Source organism: Agelaius tricolor, unplaced genomic scaffold (genome assembly GCF_023055355.1).
Source record: "Agelaius tricolor isolate 1412-34295 unplaced genomic scaffold, bAgeTri1.0.p SCAF_32, whole genome shotgun sequence".
Lineage (NCBI taxonomy): Eukaryota > Metazoa > Chordata > Aves > Passeriformes > Icteridae > Agelaius > Agelaius tricolor.
The window spans coordinates 2,672,836-2,682,070 of NW_027269292.1; positions in this window are offsets into that span (position 1 = coordinate 2,672,836).

Genomic DNA, 9,235 nt, shown 5'->3' on the forward strand with positions numbered 1-9,235 from the left:
GGAATAAGGAAGTGCTTAGTGCAGTTCAAATCATGCGATCGGTAAGGTTGGACAAGCCCTGTAAGATCATCGAGTCCAGCCATTAACCCAGCACTGCCATGTTCACCCCTATACCGTGTCCTCAACTGCCACATCCACAACTTTTAACCCTTTCAGAGATGGTGATTCCACCACTTCTCAGGGCAGCCTGTCCTAATGTCTGACCACCCTTTCCATGAGATTGTACCATTTATACCAGAATTTACCCTAATTGCTTGGTTCCTGATCAGTCTGTGCAAAGCATGACACATGTGCAAGGGCGTTTCTGCTGCCTCTGTAGAACATCACTTTGGTTATTGCTGCTTTCAGAGAGCTTGAAATATGTAAAGAGTAGAGTTATTGTATTGCAAAATCAGCAATAGCCAGATATCTGGGCAGAGCAGAGGAGCCTCTTCGAAACAACTTGCTGCTTCCTTTGATGCTTAAGAAAAAGCTGGTTCTGCTGTTTCCCGTGCCACACTTGGCCAGGACCTGACTGGGCAGGAGGCTGTCTGCCTTTCTCAGCAGGGACTGGAAGTGTGTGTGCATGAGGTGTTTGGGGAGGTCTGTACAAAATTGTTGTGCAGGATGTTATTAGCAAGCCACAAAACAAGCTGTAGTGTGTTTTGATATAAAGGCAGGAAATGCAGTTTAGAACTTGTTTAGAAAAATGCAGACACTATTTTACTTGCAAAATAGAGTGCTGTCAAATCCCATCACCTTTGTTGGAGGTTTTTGAGGACGAAAGTTCCAGCTTTGAAACACCCTCTTTTGATTTATTTTTTTTCCCCCCTACATCATTTCACAGCGGAATGTCAAACCAAAATGTTTCTACCGGTTCAAAAGCCATCTTGCTGCTTTTGCAGAGATTTTCAGAATTCTGTGGGTTTGTTTCTGGTCGAAACCAGTTGTGAAACTGAGGTTCTCCCTGGAGCAGGTTTCCCATCCTGTAAAGTCGAGCAGTCAGGTCCTGCCCAAACGTGTGCCACGAACCCAGGACTGTGAACCAGGTATTTTAATAAAGCTCTGGCATCGCTGTTCTCTGTGGCCATAACACATCCAGGCAGCTCACCAGTTGCTTAACTTCAGTCTCTGCAGAACTGGAATATTCCCTTCTAGCTCCCAGGTGTCTGTGAGGAAGGTCCTGCAGAGGCTCCTGCTGAATTCCCAGGGAGAGGCCCATGGGAAAGCCTTGGCCCAGGATTGCTGTTGTGCATCTTCACTTCTGGAACAACACCACAGCAGGATCCTTTCTGTTCAGGGACAGGCAGTTCTGTGTGGGCCATCCTGCCCTTGTTGCTGTCTCCAGGGCAGGGTTGTGTTGGGCAGGTCACGTATTTGCTCACCTCCCAAATTCCCACCCCCTCTTCTCACTCAGGCAATAAATTTGATTTTGGCTTTAATTAGTAGCTAAAGTCCTGAAGTGCCAGCCAATGAACTTTAATCAAGGCATTTATGATTTGATCATAGCTGTGCTGGGGATGGGCTTGGCTTAGGGTTTTTTGGTGGGTTGAGGAAAGGGTTGTTTATTTTGGACACAAGTCCTGACTGAAAACAAAATTTTTTAGGTGGCCCTTTTGAGTTGCTTTAACATCTTTGATTTTTTTTTTCCAGAAAATACTGAACTGCCTTTCTCTGAATACAACACCTCTATGAAATGAGGAGCTATTAAATGAGGATTAAAATGAGGCCCCTGTTAATTACCTAATAAAACCATATTACAATTAAAGTACTTAAAAGATGTGTTACTGCTGGAAATCTTGGCCACATTTAAAAACAGAATTCCCTGTCCTCTCTTGCTTGACAAACCAGTTATTCAGAATCCAGACATTTTCCTGACTGCTTTAAAATAAGTATAAAAATTAATCAATTTTAACAGTATTTCTTGTAAACTTTCAGTTTTAGCAGTATTTCTGAGTTATGTATTTTTAAGAGGCTGACAGAAAATGTTTGCTTTTTAAAGGTAAGATGTGAATGGGCACTGAAAGTAATGGGGTTTGTTTGGATTATATGAACATTTTCAGCACTTTGCAACTCTTCTGAGTGTCTGTTGCATCCTCCCTTGGGTCAAACTTCAGCAACCGAAGACAGGGTGTTAGGAACATGGCAGGAGCTGTGTCTGGGTCAGAAATAGCACTGAGATCATTGGAAAGCCTTGCTTGGACCTTGCTGAGTGGAGCCAGGCAGGGGGATTGGCCCAAAAGCTGGGCAGACCCTCTTCTCCCATTAATAATGTGTTGGATTGATTTCCCACCTCTCTGCTTTTTGGGTTATCCTTCCATGGGATGGCTGTCACCTTAAAAAACAAACAAACAAAAACAAACAAACAAAAACAACAAAACAAAACAATAAAGCAAAACACAAAAAAAACCCAGGGGGGAGGGAGAAGAGAGAGGAAAAAAACCCAGCCACCCAAGCCCTGAAACCTTGACCTTGGAAAGAAAAGGCCTGTGCTGGGTTGTGCAAACAGAGCGTGGTGTGCCAGGGGTGAGCAGGCTGAGCCAGCTGGGCCATGGGCTGGCACAGTTGCCTTCCCATTGTGGGGGGCTGTCCCTGCAGCCCAGACCCCTCTTTGTAAGGAGAACAGCACAACCAGGGTGGGAGGATGCTCCATGTGCTGAGTCCAAAACCTCAACAACATTTCCTGCAAGTTGGACAACTAAACACACAAAGGGTTTTATAAAGCTGCCAGTGCCAGTGAGACCACCCCAGACTGGGCAGGAAGCAGTGAGCTCAGATGAGGCACAGAACAGTATTTGCAGTATTTGCAGCATTGTCTGAGTCCCAAATATATGGCAGAGTAAATTAACCCATGAGTAAATAAACCCCAAACTGTGGAAATCTTCACATGGCTACAGGAATGTGATTCTCATTTCTATTATGCCTGGAATTTAATGGACTGCTGAAGTTTGACCAAAAGGCATTTCTTGTGTCAAAATGAAAAATTACAGATCAAAAGGGTGACTTTGCAGACAAACATATCGATCTAAAGCCTGGGTGACACAGACTTCCTGGAAGAGAGCCCAGAAGCATGTCTGTGTTTAAAGTCAAATGGCTGTAGCCTTTTACCACTGATGAATAAAAAATGTTTTTGTCTGCATGCTGAAAGCTCCAGCAGAAACAGAAATTACTCGATTTGTTCTGCCAGAGGAGCAGGTACGTGTGTGTGAATAGTAATCCTTTGAATGCTGCAGAATTCAGTAATTTTAAAAATGACAGTGAGATAGGAAATAAGAATTATTTTTTCCCCTTGAAAACTCTGTTTATGTCACTGTAGGAAAGACAGAGTGAGAATCCTTATTCTGTGTTCAAGGGACAGAGCTACTGGTGTCCTCTTCTCCAGAAGTGTGAGGGGAGCAGTTGGGAAGCTCCCCTGTGAGGAACCCAGTTGTACTTTTGCTTTACTACAGGAGTAGCAGCTCTTACACAGGTCCCCAAGGTTGCTATTGTCATCTGTAATTTGATTAATGGACAGGTCAAGGTGTTCCTACCTGACCAGGAAGGATGGAGGGCCCAGCACAGCAATGCTGCTGCTCCTCTGAGAGCCCGGGGTGCCAGTGGGAATGACAGCTGCAGGATTTTGTGAATGAGCTCCGAGGGCACCCACGAGAGTGAGTGGGAGTCCTCAGTGCTGGTGTAGGGCAGAGCAGTGCTCAGCTTCCCCAGAGAACCTGTGAAACAGATTTTAGATTAAGAAAGTGGTGCTGAATGGCAGCTACTGCTTCTGGGGAACCCAGAAAATGCCAGCTGACACTCCAGGCAGTGTGTCTCAAATGACCTGCAATTATGCAGGGAAGGAGGAGCAAGATGGATGGATGGGAGATTACTAATCCCTTCTTTGCAGCCTGTTTAACCTCAGCAGCACAGGGCCTGCTGCTCACAGAAGCCCTGCTCTTCTCCCTGACTCCCTCTCAGGCACTTTCTTATGTTCCTGGCTGTAAAATATATGAAAAAAAATTAGAAAGAGTATCAGAGCCTAGGCCTGGAAGGTTTGTGTGCAGGGTTCTCTTTATCTGTATACATGCTTGCCTTTACCACTGAAGGAAGTTCACTGTAGTGAGCAAGCTGTTGCAGGATGAAGAGCAGTAACATGAGCATAGCTTTTATTGTGATGATCTTTCTGTAAATTGGGAAAAAAAAAATCTATTTGAGCTGATGAAATGATATGTTTGTAAATGCAGTGCCATGGGAGCAGAGTCAGGTGTTGGATTAATATAGCAATAGGACAAGAGGAAATGGCCTCAAGTTGCACCAGGGAGGGCTTAGGTTGGATAGTAGAAAAAATTTCTTCACCCAAAGGATGCCAAGCCTTGGAAAGAGCTGCCCAGGGAAATGTTTGAGTCACCCTCCCTGAAGGGATTTAAAAGATGTGTTGCTTAGGGACATGGCTTAGTGGGGCACTAACAGTGCTGGGTTAATGTTGGACTCTGAAAGGTCTTTTCCAACCTAAGCAATTCTCTGAATCTCATGGAGAGGAATTGCCTTTGCACTCTGCACAGTGCAGCTGCACAGGCCTGGTGATTACAGTGACAAAGCCAGGCTCAGAGGCCAGCCTGAGATCCCAGGTCAGTGCAAAAGCTTCAGCAACAAACAGGATGAGACAAAGGGCACACACTGAAGCACAGGAGGTTCCATTCGAAATTAAGGGAAGAGTTTTCCAGGTGAGCAGGACTGATGTTGGAATAGGTTGTGCAGTCTCCATCCTTGGAGAAATTCAAAAGCCATCCAGACACAGCCCTGGGCAGCCTTCTCTAGGTGACCCTGCTTGAGCAGGTGGTGGGACCAGGTGACCTCCAGAGGTTCAGCCTCAGCTACTCTGTAAAACTTCTTTGCCTCTAAAGTTTTACTGTTTGCTGTGGCTGAAGGACACGGGGCCAAACCATCCCCTGCACTAAGAGGAGTGGCTCCCTCAGAGGGTGCTCTCTGGGGCTCTGCCTTGCCAGCTCATTTGTGGCAGTGGTGCTTCAAACTAGTGCTGAGTAGGTACAATCACCCAAGTTAAAGAATTTAAACTGTATATGAATTCAAGGCAAGGACAGCCTAATATAGAATGTGATGTTTACTGTCTTTGAAGAAGCTGTAATAAACTTGGACAGGAAGCTTAAGCAAGAGATGGAGCAATCAGCTGGCCTTGCAAGTATGTCAGAGGGTCTTTGGGAGCCTGAATCTTGTCTGTGTTATTGCTGGGCATTGTGGCTATCAATTGAACCCAGATGGTTACAAGAGTTCAGTGGTGTGCAGTTTGCACTGTCACAGCCTTATTGGGACTGTGAGGATTATGCATCTGGATCAGGGGAATCCCTGTTACTAATTTCACAGGGATTGTACCCAAGTTTGAGCACTGATTTCATTAAAGGAAAAGGAAAGTGGTAGGTGTGTGAGGCCTTACTGGTGACTCTGGGTTTAAAGCCTCATTTCATATGTCCAGAGTATAGATAGGAGGACTCATACTGTGGCAGCATCTTTAATTTTAGGGAAGCATCTTGTAGAGTCCTGTGATCACTGTCCCCTCTCAGCAGTCACTGCAATGCCTCAGTGCCTGTGCAAGACCTGCACAGTGAGAAATGAGCTCCAAGCCTGAGCCTGGTCCCTTTGAGACTTGCTTGGGCTGAATTCCTGCCTCCTGTCCTTTCATCACTCTGGGCCCAACTGACAGAGTACTTGTGAGCTACCAAATATAGAATGTGCACAGCCTATTTCACAACTGGAACTTGCAAATGCTGGAGTGGATTTCATGGACTGAAGCCCCCCAGGGAGGGAGCATTACAGTAAATAATGTTAGTGCATTTGTTTAATCCCTGGGGATTGTGGAACGTAGGATTAAAGTGGGCTAAGGGGATTTCCCCATTGACAGCTGCTCCACAGTGCACAAACACACACATACCCAATTTTTTTTTATGTAACTTGTTCAGGCCCAAAGAATTTAAACTGCATATGGCACTGACCGTTATTTCCACATCTGGTTACACATATCTGTCTCCCCCAGTAATTGTCTTTAATAGACACAATTGGGGATGAGGTATTGTCCTAAGAAGAGACAGAGCTCAGTGTTTGAACAGGAAACCATTATTTCTGAGCTTAATCAGAGCTCATTAGTTCTGTGATTTTCTCCTTTCTCCAATATATGCACACATGCTTTAAATATGAAGGCCCAATTTTTGGTAGGGCATTCCTCTTGTATGCATGATTTGCCAGAGGTTCTTTGGACAGGCAGAGCCTTGGCCAGTGAGCAGAGAACCAGAGCATGTCTGGGCAGTGACTGGGGGCTGCAGCTCACTGGTGTTACATGGGTGCTCTGAGGTGAACCACCAGGTTCTAGGAAGGATCACAGAGGAGGGACTGCAGTTTCCTATGCATCCTTAATGAGCCTGGCTGCTTGGTGTTCCTGCACAGGTACATGGGATCAGGCCAGCTCCTTGCAGTACATCGTATTTGCACATTTCTGAACGTCTAATCACAAACTTGCTATTCCTACTGTTCTGGCTAAAAAACCCCAACCAAACAAACAAAAAAAGATGTGGAGAGAGAGAGATCTGACCCTTGTCTCTGGCATGGATTCATATTCGTGGGTGAAGACCAGAATTTCATCCTGTGCCATCAGTGGATTTCAACTGTTCCTATTGTTACACTGTGCTCAAGTTTAATGTCTTTGACAATCCACTCTCTTTCTCAACAAGGTCAGATGCCAAAATACCAAGCTGTTGGCTACAAGCCGTTCTTGCTCACATGCTGCTTAGTACCACACACAGGAGTTAACAAATCAGTTAATCTCCACTGGCAGAGAAAGGTACTGCATAGGCACAGGCAGGATTGAGAAACACAGACTCAGATTAGTGCATGTATTCATTCAACTGGACCAAGCACCATCCACAGGGTCCATGTCCCACTCAGCAGCAGGCAGGGCACTCTCCCATCCACAGAAGATCCCTCCTGACTTTGGAAGTTTCACACCTGGCTTCCATTTTTCCATTTTGTGAACACCTTTAAAGAAGCTACTCCATCTGGTTTGTGGTTCTTGTGAAAATGTTGGGTTTTTTCCCAAAGAGGGCTATTTTCAGAAGTGACAGAATATGTTGTTCCATAGTTATTGTTCTGGGCTATTGCTGGTCAAACGTTATTAATATATTAACCTTTTGCCTGCCAAACAGCTTGAAAGAAACTGGTTATGTTTATTTTTAGAATTGTGTAAGTTGTGATGCTTTATAACTTGATATGCTTGTGATTACATCTGAACTCTATGCAGACCTAATCCTCTTCCCAGCTCCCATCCAGGCAGGGGTGTACTCATGCATTCCCTGTACAGGGATTCTGCACACCAGGAAGGGCAGCCAGCAGGTATTTGTGAGAGGAGATGAAGTCCTAAGACCCGACCTTCTCAGGTGTGGAAGTACCTGCTGCCAGGTGAAGGCTTGCCTGAAATATGCCTTATCCTGTGACTGCCACAGGGCTGCCAGGGGCATCAGTGGGAATGGGCTGCCAGCAGCTGAGCACGTCCCATGGGATCAGGCTCTCTGCAAAAGAGCTCCTGCTGGGCAAAACTGTTGTGTGAAAGTCTCGCTCTGCTCTCGTGAAAATTAAGTGGCGCTTCACATCAGTACTAGTGGGGGCCAGGTCAAGACAAGAGGCAACATGCTTTGAGGCTGCTGAAAATAGCAAATTAAGCAGTTGGTCAGGACATCAGAGAAGCAATGTGCCATCAGCTCAATTAGGGAGGAACTCCATTCCCTGGCTCATGCTCTTCCTTCCATACACATAGGTATCTTTTTTTTGCTGTGAATTTGTTGTTCTCAGAATTATTCTGTGGTGTTTCAAGCAGCTACATGATTGAGACCAAGAAAAAAGTATAAAAAAAAAATTTAAAATGAGAGTGAAGTGGGCAGATGTAACTTGCATCCTGTAAGAGTAGCAGTCTCTTATTTCCTAAAAGCTGATGAGGCCTTTTCTTGTTCAACCCAAGGGATTTCTACAGCATCTATTCCCTTCACCAGAGAAAAGGTTAGTGTCTTTTACACCTTTTTGGGAAGTCTTAATTTCTACTGTACTCTCTAGGCATCATTTCTGCAGAACCCTTCCAGATGGTCAAGAAATTCTTTCTTTTTCTACCTTCTGCCAGAATGTCTTATTTTCAAAAGGCTCATAGAGCTCTGTCCCTCTTCCGACCTTTTCGCCCATGGCCCATGATTCACTTTGCATTCTACTATCAGTTTTAAACAACATGTTCCTTGGCTCTACATATTCATCAGGCCTCTAGCCAAGGAACAAGTTCTTCTGTGTTGAGGATGGTTTCACAGTGTTGATCGAGAGCAGTTCTGTGGCAGATCAGTTCAAGTTCTCTCTCTGGCATTCTATCCACACAGGCCAGGGAGAGTCACTTGCCACATCCATAACGATGCATACACAGGGCTGCCTTGTCTTCAGTATAGATACAGGAAAAAAATGCAGTGTAGATGGCAGAGAGGTGCATTGGGTGCTGAACCCAAAGATTTAAAAGATGAGGCCTCTGGCTGTTAGCTTTGATTTTTTTCATGCATGAACACACAATTATTTAATGCATGAACACACAATTATTTAATGCATGAACACAAAATTACCACATGCATGAAGGCACAATAATGTCATGCATGAGCACACAATTATTTAATGCATGAGTACACAATTATTTAATGCATGAACACACAATTACCTCATGCATGAGCACATAATTACCTCATGCATGAGCACATAATTACGTCACACATAACACACAATTACGTCACACATGAGCACACAATTACATAATTCATGAGCACACAAGTCACCCAAAAGAAGCCAAAACCTTTTCAGGTCCATGTGGCATTTTCTTAAAACATATTTACAACTGAGTGTAGTGTAAAGAAACTACACAATTTATCAGGGTACAGCTATGCTTTGTGCCCAGATTATCTCGGTCGTAGAGGTGTACTCACCCAGCTTTACTGGAGATGTAAATGAAGAGACTTGGCACACATGGAAGGGCAGGGTATGTCCTCTGACATACCTGTGATACACACAAGGTGTCCATGCCCACTTCAAGGTGTGCAGGGGAAGGCTGGACATACAGGGAGCAGTGCAGGGAGACATGTGGGGAGATACCCATAGAGCACCGCAGGAAGATGTACGGGAGATGTGCAGGGAGCAGTGTAGGGAGATGCTGGCTGCGAGCAGCCTCGGTGCGTGCGGGGTGCGGAGCGATGCCGGG